We start from the raw sequence: 27,333 nt of genomic DNA on the forward strand, positions 1-27,333 counted from the left end.
TCTCTTGATTATTAATTAATTGGGAAAAAAATGAAATATCAGGGCCTGATTTAGAGTGGAGAAGTTCAAGACATGGATCTACTGAGAATTCATAATTCATGGCTTGATAGCAGCAGCATTGCCTTACACTAAGATCATAAAGTTATTCAAGGATTACACTCATCAGTGGGGAAAAGCTTATCCTGGGAAAATCTGCATTCTGGCTCTCTGCAAATTGCTTGTTCCCACTGCAGAGACTGTTCAGGTGTTTATGAAACTCCTGGTGGTCTGGAAATAGCCGGTTTGGTCTTCTCTTTCTAGAACTGTGTCATATTATGAAATCAAATACAACTGAATGTAAATCTATTATTATTCTCTTCTCCCTTTTCAAGCCAAAAACTATATTTAAAAGGATTTTGACCATTCACTCTCCTTGATTCATACAACAGTGTTTTGCTGACACAAGATACCTCTATAGCAGTATCTCTGCCTGACCAATGTTGCCTCACACAGTGGGAATATTTCAGACTTTTCACTGGAATATTGAAAAAAACAGGTCTTGCTGAATCACAGAGTCTGACTCCTGAATGTTTGAAACATAATGCAGGGAGATACTTGGTAAGTACTGCTGCAGGCAGCAGCTTCATTTGAATTTGCAGCAAGACTAAATCAGCACCTTCATTAGAAAAAGTAGGACTCCAAAGCATAAGACACTTAATTAACATTTCACTCCAAATAACTGATCTTGCACACCAGGGTTCATGTAAGCTGCTCCTACAGAAATTGGCACTGCCGCCATCTGCTCTGTGGATGAGCAGCAAACTTCACAGTCCTCACCTTTGGGGAGCAAGAAGTTCAGATACTTGCAGAAAAGTGCTTTTCAGAAAGCTTTACACTCTGGCTGTAATCCAGGAAAATGGCCCTTTGTAATTAACTGTGTATGAATCCATTAGAGAGGGAGTGAAAATCACAAGTTCCTGGGCTGTCAGTGACCTAGAAAAGGCAGGAGAGTATTGACAGCTCTGCTGGTCCTGCCTGGAAAGATCAGGCACTGCAATGTTCTCTCCTTGCAAAGAGGCAAAACTGAAATTCTTTTTGCAACTGAAAGACCAAAACAGCAATGTTCAAGTTACCTAATTTTTTTTTTTTTTTTTTTTTTTTTTTTTTTTTTAAATATCTTCTGAGCACCACAGCTTCTATTGCCTTCAGATTTGAAATTCAGGTCATTAGAAGTGACCAAAACCAGTTTTGGGCCAAGTTCCCAGAATCAGTTAGGTATTAAATATTACTGAGGCAGGACAGAAAAAAGGGACCTGCTGGAGAAATTTTGCCTAATAATCACAGCCCAATAAACCCAAAAGCTCTTTGGAAAGTGCCTAAAATACTTTTAAGATATAAAGGATATGGCTAAAAAAAAAAATGCATTAAAAGAATAGGGAGTGATTTTGGGGGAAAAGAAAAGAAACAATGAGGATATTTAATGAAAAGTGCCAGCAGATTGGGTTCAAATTGGGTTGCCTAAAGTACAATGCCCTAAAACATCAGCACAAACAAACTAAAGAGTACACACTGCTGACAAAAAACATCTTGTAGATCTAAATGGAAGCTGAAAAAAACCAAACTGGACTAGCAAAAAGAGTTTTCTTGTTTGCTTCTCCACAGTCAGAACAACTGCGAGAAACATATCAAGTCAATTTTCTAACTCATTTTTCAAATTCTCCAGAGCTACCACAAGCAAATGAAACATATTTAAAACCAGGTCATGTGGCATTAACAATCCCTAAAGCTTGACTTTGAGGAGGGAGGCATATTCAGATGTCTTCCTCATTGCACTGCTATAGTTGGAGTACTTTCCATTCAAGCATTTCTTCTTATTTCTGCTTGCATAGACAAAAATGCTGTGACATTACTTGAAAAATTATACTAAATTCAACTCATCCAAGCCTCTGATTATTTTACTAGAGTTGCCTTCTCAAAAAGTAAAGTTTGCTGCTCCAGCCCCTTTCCTACTTGTTTCCTTGCCCATTTACATCTGCTCTGGTTTTTAAGTCTCCTAAGAAAACAAATAGGAAAAAAATATGCCACTGACAAATCTAACCCTTCATATTTTTTTACTTTTCCTGACACATGGTAAGATCTTATTCTCTTGAAGGTGAAAAAACTGTACAACCCAATCCAATTCTCAAAAGGCATATTTTAAGAGAGCCATTCAAACCGGAAATAAATAAAGTGGCAGCTGTGTAGGAAGAATGGTTGACAGGAAATATCTGAATGGCTGACTGAAACCCCTCAAAGTGAAACATTCAGTAAAGTGATACCAGAATTCTAGAAAGAGGTGTCCATTCTCAAATATTTTTTTGGACATTATCCCATGGGATAGTCCTAAGGGACTTCCATTCCCTTCTATGTCTGCCAGGTTCTTGTTCCTCTGTGTGCCCAGACCTATTTTTCAAGCCCCTTGTCAGGGATTTAGGTCCTTTGATGTGCCTGGCTTGTTTTCAGTCCAGACAACTCCTCAGAAAGGCATTTTCCCAGGCTGTTCCACTTCATTACTGTAAGAGAAAGCTCTCTGCCAGTGCACTCACATCTCCCCACCTCGTGCCAAGGTGACCGCAGCTGGCACAGGGACAGACAGACAGAGTCAGCTGCCAGCTGCAGAGCTTTGTGTTTGCACTGAGTGCACTGGCAACACACAGACCAGTGAGAAAGCCGAAACGTCTTTTTTCCCATTGTCTCATAAATATCACTATCCCTTTCACAGAAAGAGGGTGTTGGGGAATGCTACTTGTCTCTTTTTAAACCATCTGCGTCTTCATACAATATAGAACCTGTTCAAGGGCAGGCAGTTGAAAACTTTATTGTTTGAATAAACAGGTATTTTCATAACCTTTTTTATAAAGTTGAAGTTTGATATTAGAGCACTTCTACTGACAGATACCAAGTCTCTGTTAACCTTGAATAGAAATATGCCTCTGTTCACAAACAGAAAAAAGCATTTCATCTTTTAGATTAAACAAAAAGCAGAGCAAAGTAGAAAATGTTCCAGTGTCTTTCCCCTCGTTCAGGCTGACCAAAACAAAGACAACAATGAATAAATCAACGTTACAGTCATAAAAAAATTAAAAAAAAACTTAGAGAAGAAGCTGCTCCTTTAAGTTAAATGGTCTATTCTCCTGCCTCAAAGCAGGTTCAGATGTGCCTAGCTAGATACTCCCACAAATTTTTTATCTAATTTTTCCTAAAGACTGGCAGTGAGGCAGAATCTGCATCCATTGATGCAGAGCTGTTTTGAACAATATAGTCAGTTATTTTTCCCCTTTTCATTCTCAGACTGCCTGTGGTTCCCTTTATCAGTTGAAACATTCAATCCTATCCCTTAGCAGACAATTCTGAATCCATGAATATAATTTGGAGAAGTTATCACAAGTGCTTCATGTTCAAAATATGTATGAGGTGTTAATAAACTAAGTAATGCAATGTAATTATTTTAAATTTCTGATTAGGTGATTCATATAAATAACCAATACTGCTTCAAGTGAGAGCATTCTCTTTGCAGCAAATTACATTTCAATTGCAAATATATTTCTGTGGACTTTGGCTTAGCCTCTTAATCTAACAAGAATACAGTAAGTTTCTTACTTTGAATATTAGAGAGAAGTCAACAGAAAAAAAGAAAGAACATGTAAAAAATTTAAATATGAGAAAGTATTTCAGGGTTTGTTTCTCTTTCAAGGTAAGTTTTCAGTTGTTATTATTCAAGAACATGAAATAGTTAAAATCCAGTGTTTGTTGCTTAATACTTATTTAGTTTACTGACAGGGCTAGAGTGGCTTTCTCAGTTCCTCCTTCCCACCCCTGCTCTCCTACCTACAGCTTAAAGATAAAAATGAGTTTTCCAGTTGGTCTTCATCTCCAAATCTTGCACTACAATGGAGGTTCCTAACTTGGGCGTTTGAAGAATTTGAGGAAATTACTTCATGAGGGCCTATATAAAAAATATCTGTATTTTCTACAAAGCAACATAATGAAATGAAATAAAATTCACATCTATAATATACAACACTGTCACTGGAATGAAGCCAAGAAGAAAAAATCTAAAAACCCCACCATTTAAAAAATAGGAGCTTCCTGGAAAGTTGTTAATTTTTCTGCTAGTGTAACTATTCCAGTTAAGAACATACTTTTATTTTTTCCTAATTGAGATAATAACAGCAGTATAATCCCTAATTCCAGATAGAGTTGCATTATTTTAACATGCAATATGATTTATTCCTCTTCCTCCTGTTATTCACAGCTGCTGGGTTTTGTGTTTCTGCTGTAGTGAAACTGTTTCTCACCAAAACAACTGGCTTGTGTGTGTTTTCCTGCCTATGGACGCTCTCAGACCTGATTTCTACCTTAGCCTGCAGAAGCAGCATGGTGTTACACTTCTAAATAATAAAATTTCTTACTTCTCCTACCAATACATGTCAGTAAGAGATCCCAATCCCTCTCAGCATCCTCTTTAGGATGCAGTTTGGGGGTTTTGCTTTTTGTTTTCTCAGAAACCTACTTCCACTTGAGCTCCAGCTGTACAGCTGCCCCACAGACTCTCTGCACATCATTATGTCCTATTTATTGTCTTCACTTGACTGCTTTCCTTATGCTCTGTAGTTTATGACTCAGCTCAAGTTTTGAAAATGAGGAAGAAATTATTCTCTGTGTATGCTTGGGAATAATCTTCAATGCTGTGATATGAAAATTCTGGCCTTTGCCACTGTTACTGATGCCCATTATGAAAATAATACAGGCAACTTTTTCACTCACTAAATATTTATTCTGATGTGAAGTTGCTAAGTTTCTAACTCCCTTTGTACACAGTAGGGTCCTGGTAGAGCAAATTAGCATAAACCTTATAAGATCATAAAATTATCAAATAATATTTTATAACAACATGGAAGTATCTGGCATGTCTAGATATTATTATCTCCATAAAATGCATGTTCTCTGGAACTGTTTTACAGCTGAATAGACTTGTGCTGGTATTAAGGACTTACAGGAAAACCTGCCCTAAATAATATCTGCAGGATCCAAAACACAATAAACCTTTAGTGACAAGATATGGAAGGCAAAAAATTAGGATATAAAAATTTTTTTCTGTAACTTTTTCTGACATTTTGATCAGATCAAACCATAATACTCTGGTGTTTTCATGTACTGTCCCCTAGTTAATAAAAATTAGGATAGAAAACTTATAATGGATTAGTGCTTCTTATATATAAGTAGATTTTGTCCAAATCTACTTAATATTATGCATTCACTTCACATGAAGACTCCTGGGATATTCTTCATAAGTGTGTTTACTTCTGAGCTGCCTTGCAATGATTTAGCCCATGTAACTGAATAAGCACCATCGCTAAAAATCCTGTATTTTTTTTTTTTTCTGTGCCATTTGGGAAAATAATATTAGAAAAGTATCTATCTAATTTTATTTTTATTATTATAGTCCATGAAACTTTATCCTTCCTCAGTACCATCACTTCTAGTTCACTATTTCTACCCGTGTTTCTTCCTCTCTGCTTTACTCAAGGGTGGAAAAAATATTTGCTGAATACTGGGAAAATGCATAGTTCTTTCAAAAATACAAATGCATAATTATTCCTGCTTTAAAAACTAGTAGAGATGGAACTCTAGTTGTAGAAATATTCTTCTTCTTTTTCCCTCAGCTTCATTACTGAGCTGTAGCTTTTATCACATGTCAAATCAAGGTTCCTGATCCATAACCAGAGCAGCAACTCAGGCTGTAATTTTGAATAGAAGCAGATTTTTCATATTGCTAACTAGGAACAAAGAAACAAACAAATGTTCTGTTAAACAAGGAAATATTGTGCTTGGAAAACAGATCAGTAAAATTCAAATTACAATTGTCTATCGGTTCATGGACCACAAGCCTTAAATATTGTGTTTTGTTGAACCTATGTGGTACCAATCTCTCATAAAATAGCAAAATGAGCAAGAAAAAGTTGTGTTAAGAGATATTGGGCAGGATCCAATGTGGGATTTTTTTGAATACACTGTTAAAATGTTAACATTGTTGAAACTGGCATGTAGCTCCAACCATTCTAATTTTCATGATTCTCTATAAATTTCCACACAGGTCACATGTAAGCCAGATGGAGTCTGCAGTCTGTTTTCTTGTGAATAAAAATGTAAGACTAAACTCTCAACCTTTGAGACAACCTCTCTCTGAAAAGACACTTCTAACAAACAAATATTGTTCTACTCTTTAGTCCTTGGAGTTGTTTTTGAGTATTTTAGGAGCAGAGTATAGTCAGAAATGAGGCAGATATGAGCTGTCTCACGAGGCCCCAGCAGCCCTGCTGGTTCCAGGTGAGGACTTTTATTTTGCACTAGCAGTGTGAGGGTGTTTCTGAACTGCTGTGCAATAGCATCCCTTGTAAAGCTGCATCATTTGTTTTAGTTTTATGCTGCTAATTCAACATGATTTATTTAATAAAATATGAATATCTGGGGTCTTGGAGTCTTTTTCTAAATTAATCTATTTCCAGTATTTTTAAAAGCAATAGCAAGTACAAGTACAGAAGTCCTTGCTTGTTTTTGTTTAGATGTTGCATAATAGGAAGCAGCTCTGTTGACATCCCTGTGCCAGAACTGAGGCACTATTAGATACTCAGCAATTACCAGATCTAGCAGATTAACACATGATGTGGTATTTTAAGGTGTCCTGTTTGTAAAAATATTGGAGAAGTTACAGGAGGACCGTCACTTTTTCTGTATTACCTGACATTAGGCTTCATTATTTTTCAGAGTCATAAAAAAATATCTGTCTTCAAATACATCCTTTTCTATGTTCCAAATGGAAAAAGAAGGTCACTGTGTTCTATGCTCACCAGACTGCTAGGCTACACCTGAGAAGTTTGGATTGTGTTTTCAGGTGTCTAATTTAAGTACAGTGGGACTCCCTGGAAGTCCAAGCAGATTTGGCTGCCAAAAGCTGCAGCATGACGTGCCTGCTGCCAGATTGAATGTCATCACAGCTCCTCCGGTCACTGCCAGCAGAAGGACACGGAGAAGCTCTCAGGATTCCAGGGAAAACCTGCACAGTGCAGCTCCCTGCATAATTGTCACAGTCAACCCCAGCCAGCAAGTCAGGACCACAGAGTTACTCCTTCACCCTCCTGCAGTGGGACAGGAGGGACACCTGGGAGTGTCAACGTGAAAAAACTCAGTGGGTGAAGAGGAGAAAAAGGCCTGATGCTGTGCAAGCACTGCTCAGCAGTATCTAAAACATCCCTGTGCTAGCAACACTGTTCTCAGCACAAATCCAAAACACAGTTAAAATTAACCCCATCCCAGCCAAAGCCAGTACAACAATCCACACTCTTTCTGATCCATAAAGGCCAGTGGTGCCAGAAAATGCTTCAGCAGTCAAAGCAATTCGCCAAAAGAAGCAAAGCAGAGCATGCTACACTTCCTCAGCTGCTCTCTGAGGGTGCATAACAAAGCCACTGTGAAGATCAGCAGATAATATCTGGACATGCCAGATTAATTTTATGGGGCTGAAAAATATCTCATGATATAACAATATGCAAATTAGTTGCCATTCTCAGATACCAGTGATGCCCTGAGTTAGAATATCTGGGTGCTGCTTGCTTACAGAAACAGCCACTTCCAGGTCCTTTTAGAAGCATGTGCAAATTTGCATTTCGATCAATCAGTCAGATAAATTATTTGATGTTGGTTTTCTTTAACTAAACTGCTCAGGGCGACTGAACTAGAGGCTGTGGTTGCCTGGGAGAAATCTTGCTGCCAACAAGGTTAGCAAACACATTATAAAACACTCTCAAACAAATCAGTGCATGTTTTGCCCTCCTGGGCTGTAAAAAGAGTAACTTCCTAATCTGTATGGGGACTGAAGAGGAAGGGAATTCTAGAATCTTCAATACTGATCTTGTAATAGCTTTACACCTCTATTAACAACACTAAAATAACTTAAGAGGCAATGTGCACTAACATTTGTGAGAACATCTGTACACTACCATTTATAATCCATGTGGGAGTCGGAGCAATCCAGATAAGCACAATAAACTTCAAATGAGAAAGAAACTATTACAACATTTGCTGACCTTCACAGCCATAAATCCTGCTTGGTCAGGACCATGCCTGTTTTGCAATATATCTGTCACATGAAAACTCTACTGTGCTGTTAGTGGCCATTTATGTCCCAGATCATTATTTTTTTAAAGAATTTTTAGAATTTTATTCTAGACAAATAGAAGATGATGATATTTTTAAAATAAAATACAGTTCCTCTTTGTAAGAATAAGGATCTGTCTATTCATGTATATAATTAACTCCCTAACAGAACTGCTCTCACTGCCAGATCACATCTCCTTTTTCTTATTCAGCTGCCTTATAGAGTGGTGAACTTTATTTTTGACATCAACTTTAAGGCTTTATTATTCTTTTAATCTTCTATGAAGAAACACAATATTCACTCTCTTCTCTAACACCTTACATGAGCATAACTTAAAAGGCTATGTTTGTAATTTCTCATTTAGCTTACACATCCATCATTCTTTATCCTGTGATGGTACAATGGAGTTGGTCTAAATCTATGCCAGACATCACAAATTGGAAAGGAACCTTACTGTAAGTCTCATCTTTGTTAGAAGCAGGTTAAATTCAAGGTTAAATTCAAACACTTCACAATCAAATTAAAATTAAAAAACATTCACACTTGAGAAATAAAATGGAATAATCTGATTTGCAATGTGTAAATATTCCTGGGAATACGTTATACTAGCACACAAGAAAACTACTTAAAAACTTATTTTAACTTATTTTCTTTACAAGTCTTTCACTAAATCTGGGGGCCAGGGCTACAGTCAGCACACTTGGATTTGATTGCAGGGCCAAGTTCTCATTTTCTCAGTAATGGAACTGAACTTAGTCACTATAAAAATCTCACTCTGGAGTTTACAGTCTGTCTGCTTAATGGATTCCTTGTAGTAATTTTGTGTCTAAGATGATTATTAAAAGGAAATTTTTATAAAAATGTTGAAGGCTTCCTGCCTACTATATTTCATCATTTGAATTCAAAAAAATCTCCTCATTTAAAACTTGCAACTGATAGATGCTTTAGAATATTCTGGTTATACTTTTTTTACCTCATCTACCCACATATATCTGTGAAGCATGTACAGACAAGGTGTGGCACTTCTTACAAGCTATTTCATGATGTGCACAGGAGAAAGCAGAGATGTGTCACTCACAGATTATGCTGTCCATAGCAGGATGGCACCGTTCCTGCTGGTACATATTCTCACCAATACAAAGTTTAAATTTTCAAAAGTACAGTCAGTGTTGCATCTCAGCATTTGGCTATTTAGATGAGTCAGTAGCCATTCCAATTTGTGTTCCTCCTTATTTGCAAGCAGACTTCATCCTATTCTCAGTCAAGAACTTCCAGAGGAAAAAAAAAAAAAAAAAATAAAAAAACCTGTCTACCAAAAAATGATAGCATATAAATAAATAATTTTTAAAAATACAGTCAATCTCTTAATTAGGAATACAGTTTCACAGAGATGTCATGTTGGCACTATTTATTAATTTATAAGGTCAAATTCATTCTGCTTTGGGCTGCCCTTTATGTCAAATGTCTCACTTCATCTCATGTAACAAGCAACCATAAAGGTTACAGACCAGGAAGCAAAATTTGACAGGACATGGTATATTCTTCTGCAAATCAAACAACTATGAGTTTTTTCTAACACTGCAAATGTAAATTGGCAAGTGAATTATACTACACAGTATTCCTTTAAAAACAGAAGAAAAGAAAAGCATAAAACGTTATAAAGAGAACATTGCTGACTGTGGGCCTGGAGAGGCTTTCTAAAATGCCTTTTACAGTGATGAAATAAGCATTTTAGTTCAGCAGCTATACTCTGCTATTCATCATCATATAAATGTATGATCCTAACATATTTCTGGGTTTGTATCACAAGTAAGATTGATTACTCAACCACTGCAACCAGTAATGCCAATGCCAGCTTGGTCAGACCCCACATACAAATGGACACTTGGATTCTAAAAGAAAATTTCTCCAGCCATTAATAATGCACAGTGTGTTTTTCATGCCCACCTGAACTGTGGCTTTGTGGGGGTTTTCTATTAATTCATCATGAAAAAGCAAAACAAAAATTTAAAAAAATTCCATAGGCAACAATTTTTAGCCACCAAGACAGGAATAAAAGGCAATTAAGGACAAATTGTACAAAAAGGTCATAAACATATCCTAGGAATTACCTGAAAGGAAAGCTAATTCTGTGGATATACTGGAAGCCAGGAAGAGCTGTCTATATTTAAGAAGGAATTCTGGACACCTCATTTTTTTCATCCCTTTAGTCAAGTATTCAGTATTGGCAGGCAGATACGAGTATACATGGTTCAAGTGCACCTGAAGCCATGCACATTGGAGCCAGTGAATGCTCATTTTTCATTCATTTTATCTCAAAAAACCCTGAAATATTTGCAAATATCCCCGGGATTAAAAGCAAATAAAGATTTTAACTTGTGGACATCTTCAAAAGAGAAAATCCTGTTGGTCTTCACAAATCAAATAATAATTTAAAAAAATCCCTATTCCTAAATGAACTTTCCTGCATAAGCCAACAAAGTTTTCAATGCATTATTGGGTCTTTGAAGAGCCTCCAGTGAAATAAGCACACAACTGTTAAATTAAGCCACCAGTCCTCCAGCTGAAAATCTGAATTTCCTTGGGAGCAAGCTCAGATGAAGGAGTTGAAAGGTCTAGTTGCAAACTTGTTCTGTAGAGAGGAATTGTCACAGAATATCAGAGTGCTTCCTTGAAAAACAAACTGTAGGTTTCTGCACAGAGGACTATGTATTCAGAAAGCCTTAAGTCAATTTTCTCAAAGTTGCGTAACAAACTGTACAAAAAGGTCATAAATTACGAACATAGTGAGTTTATTAATATCCTGAATTAAATACTTAGTTGAAAAGGTCAAGGTTAGAATGAAAGAAGAGGAACAAATGCGTAATGAAGTGTTGCCTCACAGGAAAGAAATGATGGTTTAGAAATAGGAGCCATCCCTCCTCTCTTCTCCATTCTCAGGATTCTTCAGAATTAACCACGACATCAAAGTATGCATTTTTCAATGAGATGTGAAAAACGAAGTCAATACTGATTCAAGGCTGTTACAGTACATCTCAAGAGTAGAAACTGAGCTGCCAGATTTAACTTTGTAATCCACCCCGCAGTATTTTAAAGTGAAAAATGCAGATCCTGGACATGTGTTAAAAGAATATCCTGAAATACTCTAGGAAGGAAAGAATACTGGACAAATATTAAAGCCCTTTTTCAGGAGTTCAAAGACAAGGATGCACCATTAACTACTTTGTGATGTTTTATTGTACAATGTACACTGAATAATAGGCCAGAAAGTATTTAAATTTGCCCATTTAAAGGCATTTTCAAGGGCCTCATTTTTTTCTTTATGAAAGACTAAGATGTTTTCAAATATATATTGATTGAAATACTATTACTTAAGACAGTGAGTCACAAAGCACAATGAATCTCTGACCAGCAGGTGCTGACATGGGATCTCAGACTGCCACTTAAACACTCATCAGAAGATGACTGCTTTCAGGGTCAGATTTTTTCAATAAAAACACCCATTTATAGACACTGAGCTATATTTGCCAGTATAGAAGGCAGCAACCAGCCAGAGGTAAACACAACAGCAGTAATAGCAGGGGAAACAATAAATGCTGGAAGAAGTGTCAGTCATTGTTAGAGCAAAGACAGATACAATCCTCCAAAACTGTTCAATGTGAGTGTGTGGCTCCCTTCTGAAAGGCACAAAGCTTCAGTCAAACACCTTTCCTGACAGAGTCATTCAACTGAGCCAAGAATCTGGCCTCATGCTTTTGAATTTGAATAGTTTAACAAAACTACCAGGATCCGCACGGTCCTTACTCTATGCGTGATCTTGCTTTTGTGCGCACTGAGTTCCTGTCTCTGAGGCATTAAAAACACGATGTCTTGCCTTCAGGAGGCAAAAACCTTCTACCTATAGCTGACTCTACAAAGCAGTGTTCCAGTGTTCACTCTGACCCTTTCCTCATTTCCATTCTGTAGCTATTTCCTCAGCACTTGGCTGTAAACTTGGGACATACTCAGCATATCAATTGCTGGGCTCAAAACCCATTGAAGAGCACACCAATCTAGGCTCACTAGGGTTTCTTTAACTGCTGGGATAAAAAACCCAGGGCTGTTTCTGGTGGCTTAAAATGAAATCTGAATAGCTGGCAGGTACCTTTCTGGGAAAAGACAGTGTGCAACACATTTTATACATTCACAAAAGCCTCTGAACTATTACCTTTCCTTCTAGATATTGTACCTGGTTTTGAGCTGGCAGGAGATGAGAAAACAAAAAGCCTTCTCATCCTTGCAGAGCTTCAGAAAGGAGCCATATACATTAACAAGTCATTTAAAAGCACATTCATTGTACTGATTTTAAAAAAAGGTACTTTGGCTGGAAAATAATTTCAAGTTCAAATAAAGTAAACCCTTTTTATTACAAAACCCACATAATTAACATAGGAAATGGCAGTGAAAACAACAGCTGTAACAGGGATAATTTTATTTTGTGGGGAAGGGCAAATGAGCATGTACACTGACTTTTTTGTGTACACCATTAAAGAGTTATTTTCTTGCAGAGTTCAAAAGAATCATTCTGCCACTCAGAGGTAACGGTAAATCCTCAAATTCGACAGATTCATGTCAGACCAAATCATAATGAAGCTCTTCTATATTGCATTATTAGAGATTTCCTGCATTATTCTCTCCTATCTTACCCCCTGCAGGCCTGAAATAATCTCTCAAGTACACTCCTGTTCCGAAGTCTGCCTGCAGTTCTTCCCAGGGCTTGGCACAGCTGAGGATTTTTGTTCAGAGCCTGCTCAGGGACAGCTGAAGAAACAGGACCCAGATTGTGGAGGGTTGCAGGTCAAGAGCAGGGCATTGCTCCTTGTTCCCCCTGCAGCTGTGAGCAGAATCCCATCGCTCCTGGTGCCACGTGGGCAGCTGCTGGCAGCGCCCACCCCTCCAGCTCTGGGAAGGAGCTCTGGGTCTGGCTCTGTCCTGCAGCACCAGGACATGGGCAGCACCCCTCTGCTGGGCCAGGTGACACTGCTGGAAAAGTCAGGTTCCTTCTCCACGGAAAAGCATCTTCCCCTCTGTGCCACTCTCAGTCGCCACTGCCCTTGTCCAGCCTTTCCTTTCCTTAAATCCTGGGAGCTAAGCTAAAGGTGCACATCTGGAGAGGCCAGAATTCTGTTTGCAAAGGACTGTGTGTTTTACCCCCGTGATTAAAGCTGAAAGGCCACATGATCCCACCCTGTGTGCTCACCAGAATCTTTAAAAGTTGTCATTCCCAATAAATGAGACAACACAAAGGGACTGTCTAGCTTCATGGTAGTATGATTTAATTTATTGTTTTAAATTTATTTGTTAGAAATTGGCCACCATTCTATGACTATGAGACCTATGCTTTCCTTAAATTCACAGCAGCTTGTGAAAGAAAGATTTTCTGTGAAAGGAGTTAAATGGACTGGATTTTTTCCTCCCAATTATGTTCAGTAAGTTCTTGCTGTTCCAACATTAAATAAAATTCTGTATTAATGAGTTCTGTCTGTAGGTGGCCAATTGCATTTGGTATCACATTCAAAAATTCACAAGCAAACATGTCTTCTTTAACCTCTCACCATCTTTTTCTCCTCTAATCAACATATAAGTGATAGCAGCTTTATAATGCAACAGTCTAGAGCATGGGCTGTTTCTCAGGCTGCTGAAGTCACTACAGCTTTTTCCTTATGCCAAACATTAAACACAGGCTAATTTTTTTTCCCCCTTCACTCCCCAAGAAGAGTAGAAATCTCATATTCTGATAATTCCTCTGCAAGACTGAATGCAGGATTTTGGAATGCTCTTCAACTCTAGGCAGTAACACCGAAGCAGAACAGCTGAAGAGCTTGCAGTGTAGCTGTCTCTCGGCAGTAATCATTTATTCCAGCTGAATGCTAATAGCAATCATTTACCCTTACTGACTGCTAACAATCCTTTCTCGAGTCACAGCGCTGTTATCCTGCTACTATTGCCTGCAGCAAAGTCAATACAGTGTTTCTAATAATAATAATAATAATAATAGTGATAAACCTTACTTTTTAAAAAGATTAGATTCTGCAAGCTAGTTTAAACTTGGACATCTCGAGAGGTCAAGGAACTCAGTGTGTGAAGGGCCACGTACCCCCCAGACATGGTTCTGAGCCAATGTGCCCAGCGCAGCTCGGTGGCCTCCGTCCCTGGCAAACCCAGGCTTCTACTGCATCACCACTTGATGGATAAAGTTGGCTGCTGACCTGATCATGCCAGTGCCTTTTGCTACCTCCTCTGGCTTTTTAGGAAGATCTACTCTCAGGAAGAAGACTGCTCTAAGCTGCATCGAGCTCTGGTACCTTTTTGGTTGAAACTGAGATCCCTGGAAGTTTCCATGGACAGGGCTTGGAGCAACCTGATCTAGTGGAAGGAGTCCCAGCCCACAGCAGGGGATTTGGAACCAGGGGATGCTAAGGGTCCCTTGCAACCAAAACCATTCTGATCTCAAAGCCTCAGTGCATGCCAACTATACCAGCTCATCAATTTTTTTTCTTTTAATTTTTTTTTTACTTTTTCTTTTTTTTTCCCCCAAAAAATCTTTACATAGAAACTTTATATCTTTCAAGCCATAAGGTGATCAGGACAAACACAGGAAATTCCTGTGACTAACCATCTCAGAGGATATTATAAGTTTAAATTATGTACTTCATTTTCCATTTTTAGTCCCAGGTACTTCTGAAAATTCACAAAATGAATATATTAATGAAATATTTCTTATCTTAGTTATTTCATCACTACCCAGTAAAATACAAATTAGAGCAGCAACTGTAAAAACAGTCAAACAAACCAATGAAGAAGCAAAGAAATATTTTCAAATGAGTAAGGAAGAAGTATTTTATATAAATGGTTAAGCAGCAGTTTACCCCATTTCCAGGTTGACTCATGGGTGCTGTAGTACAGGTATAATACATTTAACAAGACCCCCTATATATTCTGGTGCATTGTCAGTGAATCTTAACTGACTGACTAATTTATGAGGTGCAAAATGAATTTTTCTGACAGAAAACAAGTCATTGTGTTCTGCTCTGCCTCTGCCCAAAGCTCAAGCAAAATATAGCTTGCATCGGCCATACCAACTAATCTATTTCTGCTATTGCCAGATAAAAAAACTCATTTACATTCTGAACACCTGAAAGAGAAACACATTTGTTCTTACCCCTTCCAAAAACACAGTGTGTTCTGCACAGGGTGGTGCATAGCTCATTGCTCTGTTGACCATCCATGAGCACTGATGTTTGTCAGCATTCCAGGCAGGCAGCCAGCCATCTTTAAAGATTTGCAATAACATTAAACAAATAAATGCAGCACTTCATAAGAACATCAATGATTGTCATAAACAATAGAAAACACTAGCACACAGAGCAAAAAAATGGGTGTAAAATGCCAAGGGAGAGAAATTCTAAAACTAAACTAAATATACTTTGAAGATGTATCTTAAAATGGTTGATAAAGCAAGAGGTTTGACAGGGGGCCAAGTTAAGGCAGCCTTTTTTCAGGTTGTGTCTGACTGTGAGCCAGGTGGGAAGTAGCCTGCTCCATGGATGAGTGCTCACTTGCAGGGGTTTTCCCAATTTAATTTGAGTTAATGGTCAGTAAAAGGAATAAGATTTTCATAGTCATGGGTTAAGGTAAATGGAGGCACATATTCTGGTTCTATAAGAAATCATTTCATTTTCCCTTCCTTCTCACTGGTTAAGGTTAAATTTGTTAAGCTATATCTTGGTTAGCAAAATCTGTTTAAAATCAGTTTTCTGAGAAGGGAAAAGAAGAAGATCCGTAAGAAAAGAAGATGAGTTAGAAAAAAAGAACCATATCAGGTTACTGCAAACACCACTGGTGTTACTACTAGAAAGCATAATTTTAATTGTAACCAGTGGAAAACCACCCAAACCCCAAAAGCTACACAGCTTCCCCTTTTATTTCATGACAAGTTTCTCACAGTTCCTCATTCCCCAATGGTCAATAGACACATTTTAGCATAAATCACTACAAGAAAATTCAATGCCCCTCACTGGTTACAGTATTTGTATCAGAAAGAGTGTTTGGAGTTTGTGTAAAGAGGGTGAGGATTTGAAATGTAGACTCTGTTCACCACCTGCTGTGTTCAGGTTGCAGAAAGGATTTCTACACAACTTGCTTTTAAGGCAACCATAAGGAAAGCACCTTTGTTATTAAATTGAAGTCTCATGTTTTAGTCTTCTATTTTATTTTCTTCAAGCAGAAGTTGTGCAAAGCTAGAAAAGAGATAACTGGAAAAAACCCTAAATTTCAGGGTTCAGACTTTAGTCAAAACTCAGGGAGAAAGCCACTAGATTCTCTCAAGAGCAGCTGGTGTTTTTCCTCCATGTCTAAGAGGTTTATCATCAGAAATTCTATGGCACAGGGTTGTGTAATACCTTTATGAAATCAGGCACCCTCCTCTATGCTCTTTATTATAAATTGTTAAAAACCATGCATCATTTCCTCATCAATATTCATTTGTCAAGCACAAATTTGCTTCATTATATCTGGTAACTAAGGTTCTAAATAGTAAAAGGGTGACAAAGAGAGATGGTGAGTTGATAAACTAGGTCCTGTTCTCTTCATTTGCATATCACCAGGCTGGCAGGCTACATTTCATACACATTTCTTTTTTTTAGGTCCTTATGTTTATTTATCACAAGGTTAATTCATCATTCATTCAAATTAATAAGCACAATTTTGTCAAGGTCAGTAGGTTTCAGACTGCAGCCTAAATGCTCAACTTCTTGTCGTTGTTTTCCCTATTAAAATCAGAGCTTAAATAGAAGCTCAGTATATCAGACACTTGAGTCATAACCAATTTCATTCCCCTCTGGGGTGGCTCCTCCAATTTTCCCATTGGCTAGCTCTGACTCATTCTGTAATTTTCTCATTCCTGTTTTTTATTTCCTTAAAAACATCAGTGTGAGTATTGTTTAGTTGGAGGTTTTTAAATCCAAGAATAGCCACATGAGGATACACATCCTACTTTTACGTGGATCTTTTTTATTTTGCTTTATTGTACTTGCTTTTATGGTTTAAATTTAAGTCACTGAGCATTCTGAGCTTCTTCCTACAGCTCATTTCACCAGTAACACCTAACTCACCAGCTGGTCTGGTCACTAACACAATAAAGGCTTTGGCTAACAGACAAAATTTGGTCCATTTTTAAATGCTGCCCTGGAAAGGGAGGGGGAATTCCAACCTAACAGCAGCCTTTTTTTTTTTTTTTTCCAAATTAATCTACTTTCCTACCTTAATAGAAAGAGTTAGTTGAATACACCTCATAAGACAACACACAGCAACCTACCCTGAGGGTATGGTACCATGCAGGCAGGAGAGCCCAGAAGCAGCACAAATTGATAAGGAATTTTTAACCATCACCCCCCCCCCAAGAAATCCCAGCCAAATAATGAAAAATGTCCTTTTAACTGGTTCCAAGTAACAGTCGTTACTGTAGCTCTCATGAAAAACATAGTTCTCAGAAACTCTTTGGAGAAAATTAAAATCTACAGTTTATAAAATTTATCTTCCATTTTATATAGATGCAACTTCTCTTCATCATTCCAATTATTTTTCTGGTTCTACTCACAGGTCCCCCTGGAACCTACCAAAAGCTGAATCTTAATCAGACTCCACATATTCTGAGTGAGAGACACTACATCCCAAATTTTAATAGATTGTTTGTCAGTTGTTCAAATTTACATCCCCCAAACATCACAAGATGTGATGGAAATCTCCAGTCTTTGCAAAGTCTCAGCAGGTTCTGTCACAGGCCTCTGGCACTAATTTTAGTCCATGAAATGTTCTTTGGGTCAAAACTTTTAAATGAGATTTATTGAATAGATTTTTTTATTTCTAGGCATCTTCCCCAGATCTTCTGGTGGTGATTTCTTTATTTCAAAGAAATTAGCTGAGCATTTGTCTGTTCTGTGACTGCTCTAAAATTTCCTGAGAGGTCGAGAGACGTCAAAAACCAGGGATGTCTCAGTGGTGATGTTTAGCCTCCCACTTTATGACTGCCTGCTTCTGCATGAAAACTGAAAACTTCCATTTTTGCTCACATATTGTTTGTTCCTTCTGTTTGGGGCACACACATCACTCTGGTGGAGACACAAGGGCAGAGACAGAGGGGCAGCTGTCTAAACATTATTCAGGCAGTAGAAAGCTGAGTGTGGAACCTGTAGCAGTGAATAAGCTACTGCTGGAGCACAGGAAAAAAAGAGCAGACATCCCGAGGATGCAGTGGAAGAGAACACACAGTTACTTGGAAATGCAAGGGAAGATCCGTGCAAAAAACAAAGTTATAGTGGCCTGAGCTACTTATTACTTGTTCTTGAAACAGGCGAAGCTAGAAGGGCTATGCCAATAGTGCTACAATGCATCACTGCTATCGAACACCTCTAAGTGCTCAGACTGCTGTGTCTGTTGTCCTCTAACACTGGCATGAAAACTTCTGGGCTTCTGTCATTTCTGGCTTCAGAGTAAGTGTCTGAACTGAATTGTACTAATGCTGCAGTGGGAGTGCACCCTTAGATCACACATCAAGAAGTTCACACACACTGAAAACAATCCCAGCCACAGCAGTGTGGCCGCTGCTCATGTCAAGGTTTAGCACCAGCATTTCTCATGCTTCACTGTTTTTACTAACACAGGTAGTCACAAAAAAAAATCCTTCAGGTGGGAATTAGCTGATTGCTTCACTATGTCTTTGATACAGATAACATGAATACACATCATATAAAGCATTACTTGCTTCAGAAGCAAGAGTGAAAAAAAGATCATAGAATGTGAGCAGCTGACAAAGCCCCTAAGGACTCACTGTAAGTGATTTACTCTATCGGCCACTGCTAAATTTTAGAATAAAATGAATAAAGTCTAAACTCTATGTTACCACCACCACCTTTTTAATAGATCACTTCTTTGCCTCTAAAATAGCTGACAAGCTTCCTTTTTGATCAGAGCAATACCTAAAGCTTAATTTTGGATCTTATCAGTGCACATCTTATAGGTTGTTTTCCCAGTCATACAGTTGAGTTTCCCAGAATTATTTTTATGCAAGCTGTGATAGATATCACCTTGATTCTCATTATAAAAGCACTGAATTATTATTTTTTAAAGCATTAATTAAAAATTTATAGTTTTATAATTAATTGCAATTACAGCTTAGGATCAAAGACTCCCCAAGCAGAAGTCACAGAACATACTAATTTTCTTAAGATTATATTGCCACTTATAGTATGCAAGCTTGATGACAGCTGCCATCACTCCAATCCTGCCTACACAGATATGAAAAGGAAGTGCTAGAAATTAAGTTTTCTAACTTAAAGTTTCTCCACCCTCCAGATATTAATATTTATCTCTGAAATATGTAATTTTTCTGAAAGGTCTTAAAATTTATTCTGCTCTTGCCATCTTTATCACAACAAGACAGATTCTAGAGGATGAATTTTTAATAGCTATCTAGGGACCATTTTCATTGATCATTTTACATCCTGCTATATTTTCATTTATGGCTGACCAGTTATATTGAAAAAAAGACCATAGAAAAGAAGTACTAGGTCCTTTCTTCCTGTGCAGTATCAGCAAAACACAGAAAGTCCAATTCATTATAGTGTAACTAAAGATCTGCTAATGATGCAGATTTCCTATTCATAACCTCAGTTTCACCAAAAATATATATATTTTTTAGCTTTTCTTATTAAAAGAAAAGGAAAAAGTGGACTATTTTTGCCAGCAACTAAAACATTGGCTAAAATGTGACAAAGCCTCAAACTTCTCATTTTCAGGTAATGAGCAATCTCCAAAAATAAAATTTATACATTTGTAAATAAGACCAAAAATTATGTTACCCAAACTAGAAGCACACAGAAATATGGCCCTAAAAACACAGAGAGCATTGTTTAAATGCTTGGCTCAATTCTTTCAGGCCCAATTCTTATTAAAACGAATCTTCTTCTTAATCTATCCTTATTTGCCCTATAAAAATAATGGCACAATGCCCACAGTCTGATATAATTACATAAATCAGACTTTTGGAAGTTTCTCCTGATAAATAAATAGAATTAATTGCTTTGCAATAAAGCTTAACCTTCCCAATCTCCAGAAGAAGTAATTTCAATAAGTCAATAACCAAATTAAAACAATTTTAGTATATATGATCATTAAAGTTTTACATACATAGATGTTGGAAGTTTACAAAGAGAAGTCTGAATAAACAAATTTAATTTATCTTCATCAAGTGATTTTCCTTGAATATAAATTTGGTCTTTATTAAAAACCTGTCATTTCTTATTGGGATGAATGGTACTTTGCTTTTGAATTTAATGTTTGAAATATCTTCCCAATCATTCTTTCATCCACTAGATGATTAAGTTACACCTGATTAGCAGATAATTTTGCACTGGAGTTTGATGCACCTTGTAACTTGTATTTATTACTTGGATTGGCTCTGAGAAGGTGACACTTCTATTGAGTTTGCAATTAGTGCAGTATATTGTACAGGCTCGTGAGCCACTGAATTCTTCTTGGCACTCTGCACTCTCTGTGACAGTCTGATTTCCCTTGCAGCCCTTACCTTTCACTCCTCTCAGGTTACTTTTCTGTCAGTCCATCAGCCTGTTCCATGCTTTTCTTCCTGCTTCCATGACCTCTGCTGGTATTTGTCTCATATTGCAGCACGTTTAGCTGGATCCACTGGCATCCCACAGGACATAGCAAACACATCTCAGTCTCCTGTTATGAAATTCTGGTTAAAGGCTCACCACACACCCCTTTCATTCAAATTTCCATTCATCAAGTGACAAAACTAATGGCAGCTCTATTCTTGGGGACAGTTCTGTATTATCAGTTTCCCATCTAATTCTTACAGCATTTTAACCATGGAAGATGCACATGTAGTTAACCACAATCACAGCATCCCCGCTCTTCTTAGACTGGCATAAAGAGTCTGGTTGTGGCTTCCTTGCAGGTTTCTGGAAACACAGTGATTGTCCTGAGCTCTCACCTGGTTCCTCTCAGACTCACTAAGCAAATACTCATGGTGTCTCATTCAGGGAAAGCCCTGAGCATTGCCACAGTGGGGAGCAGGTGATCCTCGACGTGCTTCACACCAGTGGTGAAAAACCAGTGACAAAAAAATAGATAAAAAAATACCTCAGAGAAAGAGCAGAATAGACAGACATGTTGCATGACCTTGAAGAAGGGCCAAAAATTTAAAGATTCAAGTTCAAGACCTTGCCAGAAAATAATTTAAAATAAGAAAAAGAAATAATTTTGTGATTTCTGGTTTTAAGGACTAAAACCACCTTATACTACTTTAAATTGTCTATATGCCAGGTCAATCATCTTTTTACATAGACTTAAATATTGGTACTTATGCAAGAAGTTTTTTTTCAGTGTAACAGACCAGAAGAGCAACTGAGGGTGTACAAGGAGCTGAATGGCATCTAAAGAAGAAAAAGGAATGGCCAGGTAGGGACAAGAGAGAAGACATTCACTGCAGAATGGTAACATAACATGACAACAACAGGGATACACATACAGGCATGATTTTCCCAAAGATCAATTCAGATGGCATAACTGTCTTGTAAAAGCACAGGAAATCCTTGCATTTTTGAAAATGAATTGCTAATCACAGATTTCAAATATTATTTTCTGTTGTGCATTTAAATGTATAAAATCTACTGGTATAAAACCACCTAGTATATCAAAAGCTATTGAATAAGATTTGAGGAATACTGAATAAGATTTCAGGAACATGAGGTTCTGTTTTGTTCTTAGTGTCCTTTAAATGAGCCACTTCTTTTCTTGTACTTTGTCCCTGTTTCAAATGTGCTCTTGTGATTTCCAGTTGCTTGGTCTTTACATAAATTGCAAGATTTGTGGGAACTGCATCTTCCATGGGCTGCATCTCACCCTAAAATACAGTAAAATTTTCCAGGAGAACTAAAATTCTGACTTCTAAGAAAATAATTTTTTGTTGTTGTTGCAAAACTACCAATTAGCTCTATGCACAAGCTGTAATTATTGATTCACATGCCCTATGGATCTCTTAAAACTCACTTCATACAGACTGTTTCTAAAATGGAATGATAGTGATATTGCCTTTCATAAATTAAACTTGATCTTGGTTCTAGGTCTGCCTTGGCACTGGGTGACTCTTCTATCTCAACCAGTTAGTTAGATTTGGCAGTATTTGAGGTGATATGACAATTATAATCAGCAGTTTGAGCATCAAGTATATAAGGTTTAAAGAAGATACAATCATTTCCTACAGCAAGAAAAACACAATCTCATTTGAACCAACAGTTTAACAACACTCGAAGAGTAGTACATAGAGAGTAAGGATATTTTAGTGCTTAGGTTACAGAGACAATTTCCTTTCCTTAATATAAGTGATAAACACACATGGAACAACTGCTGTATGACACAAAGGCTTTGGCATGTGGGCCTCCAGTCAGTGGAAATTCAAAAAGGGGTCTGAATTACCATGTAACAAGATAAGATTAGAAGTCACACAAATAGAAGTAACCTAACAATAACCACAATTAATATATTTTAAGCATCCAGAAAACTGCTTGAAAACAAACCAAAGTTGCTATTCTTGGATTCTGCCTTAAATTAGTCTTTTCTCTTGCTTTAACTCCAACTAAAGAATTTTCTACTCTGTTCTGCCATGTACACACACACACACACATCTGCTGTGTGTCTGCTAACATATGGTGTTGCACTAATTAATTGCTAGAAATCAGCCAGGCTCCTATTGCTCATATCAAAGTGTGTACCCTCCAGAATTTTTCACAATAATGATCATTTCACAGATTCATTGCAGTAGCCACTGTTTGGTCAGAAAGCAGCTTTCTGTGAGAGAAATGACAAAAAATGCCATCATTTAAACCTGGGTCTGTTGTTTTACTATCACAGGTTCACTGTTACATAAAAGAAAAACATCAGAGTAAGTGCATATCAGTAAATACCTGGGCATGTCAAAAAATACCTCTAGTAGTTTAGGAACTTCAACACAACATTTTAAGAGGGATATGGTTTAGTGCTTATGTCCTATTTTTTTCCTAGTAAAGAAGCTATTGAAATGCTCATTTTTTTAATCTCTGGCCATGAAAGTTATTTCTGCAGGTCTTTTAGGTATTGTGCAATGTCACGTGGCTCTCCCAGTTCTCAGTGTGAAGTAGATTGGGTAGTGACAGAGTTACTCCCTTCAGCTTTTGGTCACCTTCTGCTGGTGGGCTCATCCTACTGAGAAGCAGTTCCTGAGCTACCTGCTCAGTGACATAGCTGGGAACTCGTGACAGCACAGATCTCATCCCAGTCCAATGTGAAGGTAAAGTACTGGAGGCAGCACGGCCCCCTTCACACTATCTCATCCATGAATTTTCATATCAAAGCACAGACATAAAGGTAACAGCCTGAAACCCTTGAGAGGAGAACGAAGCAGCTGTGCACTCCACTCCATGGACTCAAAAGTTTAAGTTCTGGTTCCTATATTTTTTGGAGAACATCTCATATATGACTCCTGCTTATATGTTTGGGTATTCAAGGCATGTGAGGAAAAATTAATTCCTCTGAATCGGCTGTAGGTGAGATTCTGTGTCTGTACAAATAGACTAAGAAAGGGTCCCTGCACATGCCCAGGGATCTGCATACAGACAACCATGTCATTGTATTCAGATTGCTTTCAACATGGGACACCAAATAAAACCACTGCTTTTTCCAGACTTAATTCAACTTGCATGTAAGATTTTGCAGCTCTGTGCAATGTGTGGAAGGACTCAGATATACCAGAGACCTGTGTGAGCACAGGATGAATCATTCTATACATAAATATTTCAAACCATTGACAAAGTAGCCACTGACAAAGAAACAGAAAAACAAATAGGGGTTATCAGAAGTAAATCAAGAAATACATAGTACTAAAGCCATTAATGCTGTCAAGACATTATTTGGTCTAATACCACAGACTGGTATGAAATAAAGGAGGAAATAATTCAGAAGCATTTCAAAGGAAAACAGAGTTTTAATCAGAAAAAAGCCAAAAAAAAAAACCCAAAAAAACCCCACCCCAAACCAAAACAACAAAGCTTGATTAGAAAGATTCTTCCTGGCCATATAATGTGTCTATTCTTGGTCACACAGAGTGTGGTATCCCAGACCTGAAGGGCTAAAAATAGTCAGGACCACAGTAGCTCCATGTTACAGAACTGTGAGAGTATGTGTTGGTATAACCCTACCCAGAAACAACTTCTGCACATATGACCATGACATTTGATAAAGCAATTATCTAGAGATTTCAGAGTCCAGGACTGTATGAAATTTGCCATTCTTAGGGTCAAAACAGAGATTTTCCAAGATGAGAAAGAATTCCAAGATTAAGCCTCTGAAATAGTGTTCTCAAAGGAAAGCACAATATTATTTTAATAAGAAAAGCTATTTAATTCTACTGTCGGCTTCTCAGTGTCTCACTGACACGGTTATAGGATACAGTTAAATCATGAAAAAGACTTGGCAGTACCTCTATTATAAAATATTTTTCATGGTGCAAAGCAGTCTTTGTGTCTGTACCTCGTTATAAAAAATTCTAGCTAAATATAAACTTTACCACTTGCAGTTGAAGGTTTTATTAATAGAAGCATTAACATGACTTTAATCATAGCACCAATGTTCTAATTATGAATATTTTATGACTAAACAGTTTTCAGAGGAATGATATGATAAGCTGAACTATTAATAATGGAAAGCAGTGAATTACAGACAAGTAGGAGAACTGCCTTTAGAATTAGAACACAGTTACTGAACATAATTGATAAGACACAATATTCTCAAAGAAGCTTTGAGATTTGTATTGTTTTTCTTTTAAATGATGCAAATCCCTTGGCAGCTAAGTAATAGAATATATAGATAAGGAGTATGACACAAAGAGCTGTTGCCATAGGGCTTAAGAACTGAATGGAGGCACTGCTCAGACTGCAGGAAGGTGAGCTTGTGCTTTTCCAAAGATCACATTTCCTTTGAGTCTGAATCAAAGACAGTACCTTTGGAAGCTCGAAGAGAAAGAGGAAAAAAGAGAAACACCAGTGTATGAATTAAGGCCTGTTCACTGCGGTAAAACATGGAGTGATTCCATAAGGAATGGAAAATATCTACAGTCAGACCAAGTCCAGGCAAAACAGCAAGTACCAGTGTGTTTGCAGTTCTGTCCACACCTGCTCCACACCTGCTGCTTAAAGCCAAAGCCTTGGTGCCAGAGTTCAATGCAAGCTTCTGTTGTAAAACCCTTCTAGTTTAGTCCACAATCCTCATCCATCTTCATATTTTGACGTTGGTGTCATGAATATCTTATTTGTCTAATGTCAGTCTGAGTTGGAGGATTAACACTTACACCTATCTTAGCAGAATCTGCAAATTGCTCAACAATTAATAGGATTCATTAATGCTCCAGGACTAAATGTGAATTCAAACATACCAGTTTTAGAAAGAAACTTCCTACACACTGTGTCTAAAACCTATTTCCCAGGACTATAAGGCAGCCATCTCTAAAAAAAGCCTGTTTGATTTTGAAAACCTAATGTTTGATCCTAATTCCTAGCAAGCCTACGAAACCTCTATCCTTTCTAGCCTTTGACAGAGTGCCACCTGAGTATGGTATGGGCATCTATGACACAGATGAGAGCCAAACCTAGACCTTCACTGGAGGCTTGAATTATTGGTTTTTACATGCAATGTCCTTTCATTACTCTAAATCCCCTTCTTTTCAAAATACCAAGGCTCACTTCTACCACCACCAACTCCCAGTTAATAATTAGTTTTCTCTCCCTCCTCGCCTTCAATCTCTCTGAGAAAAGCAAGACAATGAAGCCTGCAAGGTAACAGGAAACAATATATGAAGCAGATTCAATAAGAAATATGTTTATTCTTCATTCTCTCTCTGCCCAGCTCTCTCATTCATCTCGCATTCACATTCTGTACTTTTTATGCACTGTACAGAATAGAATTGTTTTTAAAAGAACTTACTGCTATTTGCTCAGTGACAGTATATAATCAACATCTGCTGTATGAGTCAAGGCTGCCCCGCAGAAATTAGTGCATTTCTATCTGTATGCGTGGGCTCTATTGATCAGAGCTGTATTTTGTTACTTGTACTTGCTCTTCTCATTCTCATTGTCATGTCTTAGCAAATGGAAAAAATAATTACAAATACATTATCCATCGAAAAAAGAATTGAACCAAGTGTCACGAATGTGAGACCTGCAAAATATTTGCCACTACGTAAAAAAAAATATAGTTTGTCATTGAGAAGAAAGATGCAACACTTATTTGAACAGAAAATGTAGTGAATGGTGCCAAAAGGTGTCTTACATTTGCCTAAGGTGTGTTTGTTCAATTTACCACCTAACAGTGTAAAATGGACTTAACATACCTAAATATGTCTGGGGTTGGAATTAATTATTGTTATTGTTATTGGGGTTTTTTTCCCATTTTTTTCCTTACTTTTTTTTCTTAGGAATTTTACGTTTTTAGTAGCAGAATGTGATGATCATGATAGAGATAGTAATATAGAACTAGATCCAAATAGATACATCATCATGATTTCTGACTACAAAAGCAAACCTCTGCAAAACAGTTTGAGACAGAAGAAAGAATATTAGCATTGAACAAAAAATTATTACAAAGTCTTTCAGAATTAGGTCACTTTTAAGTGAACTGTGTGTGATATTCCAGGACAGCACATTTTTTGGAATTTAAACTGCTGTCGACTTATCTTAGTAAGTATAAATTAAGGAAGACAAGCTGGCAGAGGGTGAGAACTTAATCATATTTTTTTTAGCTACTGTCAATTGCCAATAAAAACTCATAGCTGAAGTCAAACTTTTAAAAGTTAAGCTTACAGCTGCTGTGTCAAGGAAGTGACCTGAATATGCCATTATGATCTTTCCTCGTCCCAGGAGGCCAATAAATGGTATGCCAGAACAAGGAAGGAGACTCTTTTTTCACACAGTAGTTCCCCATAATTAACTTCAGTGGACCCAGAGACACTGAAGGCTTGAACTAAGCTTTCAAAAGTGCCATCACAGCAGCAGTAGAGAAGCTGCCAAAGG

The sequence above is a fragment of the Hirundo rustica genome, chromosome 14, assembly GCF_015227805.2.
Source record: "Hirundo rustica isolate bHirRus1 chromosome 14, bHirRus1.pri.v3, whole genome shotgun sequence".
NCBI lineage: Eukaryota > Metazoa > Chordata > Aves > Passeriformes > Hirundinidae > Hirundo > Hirundo rustica.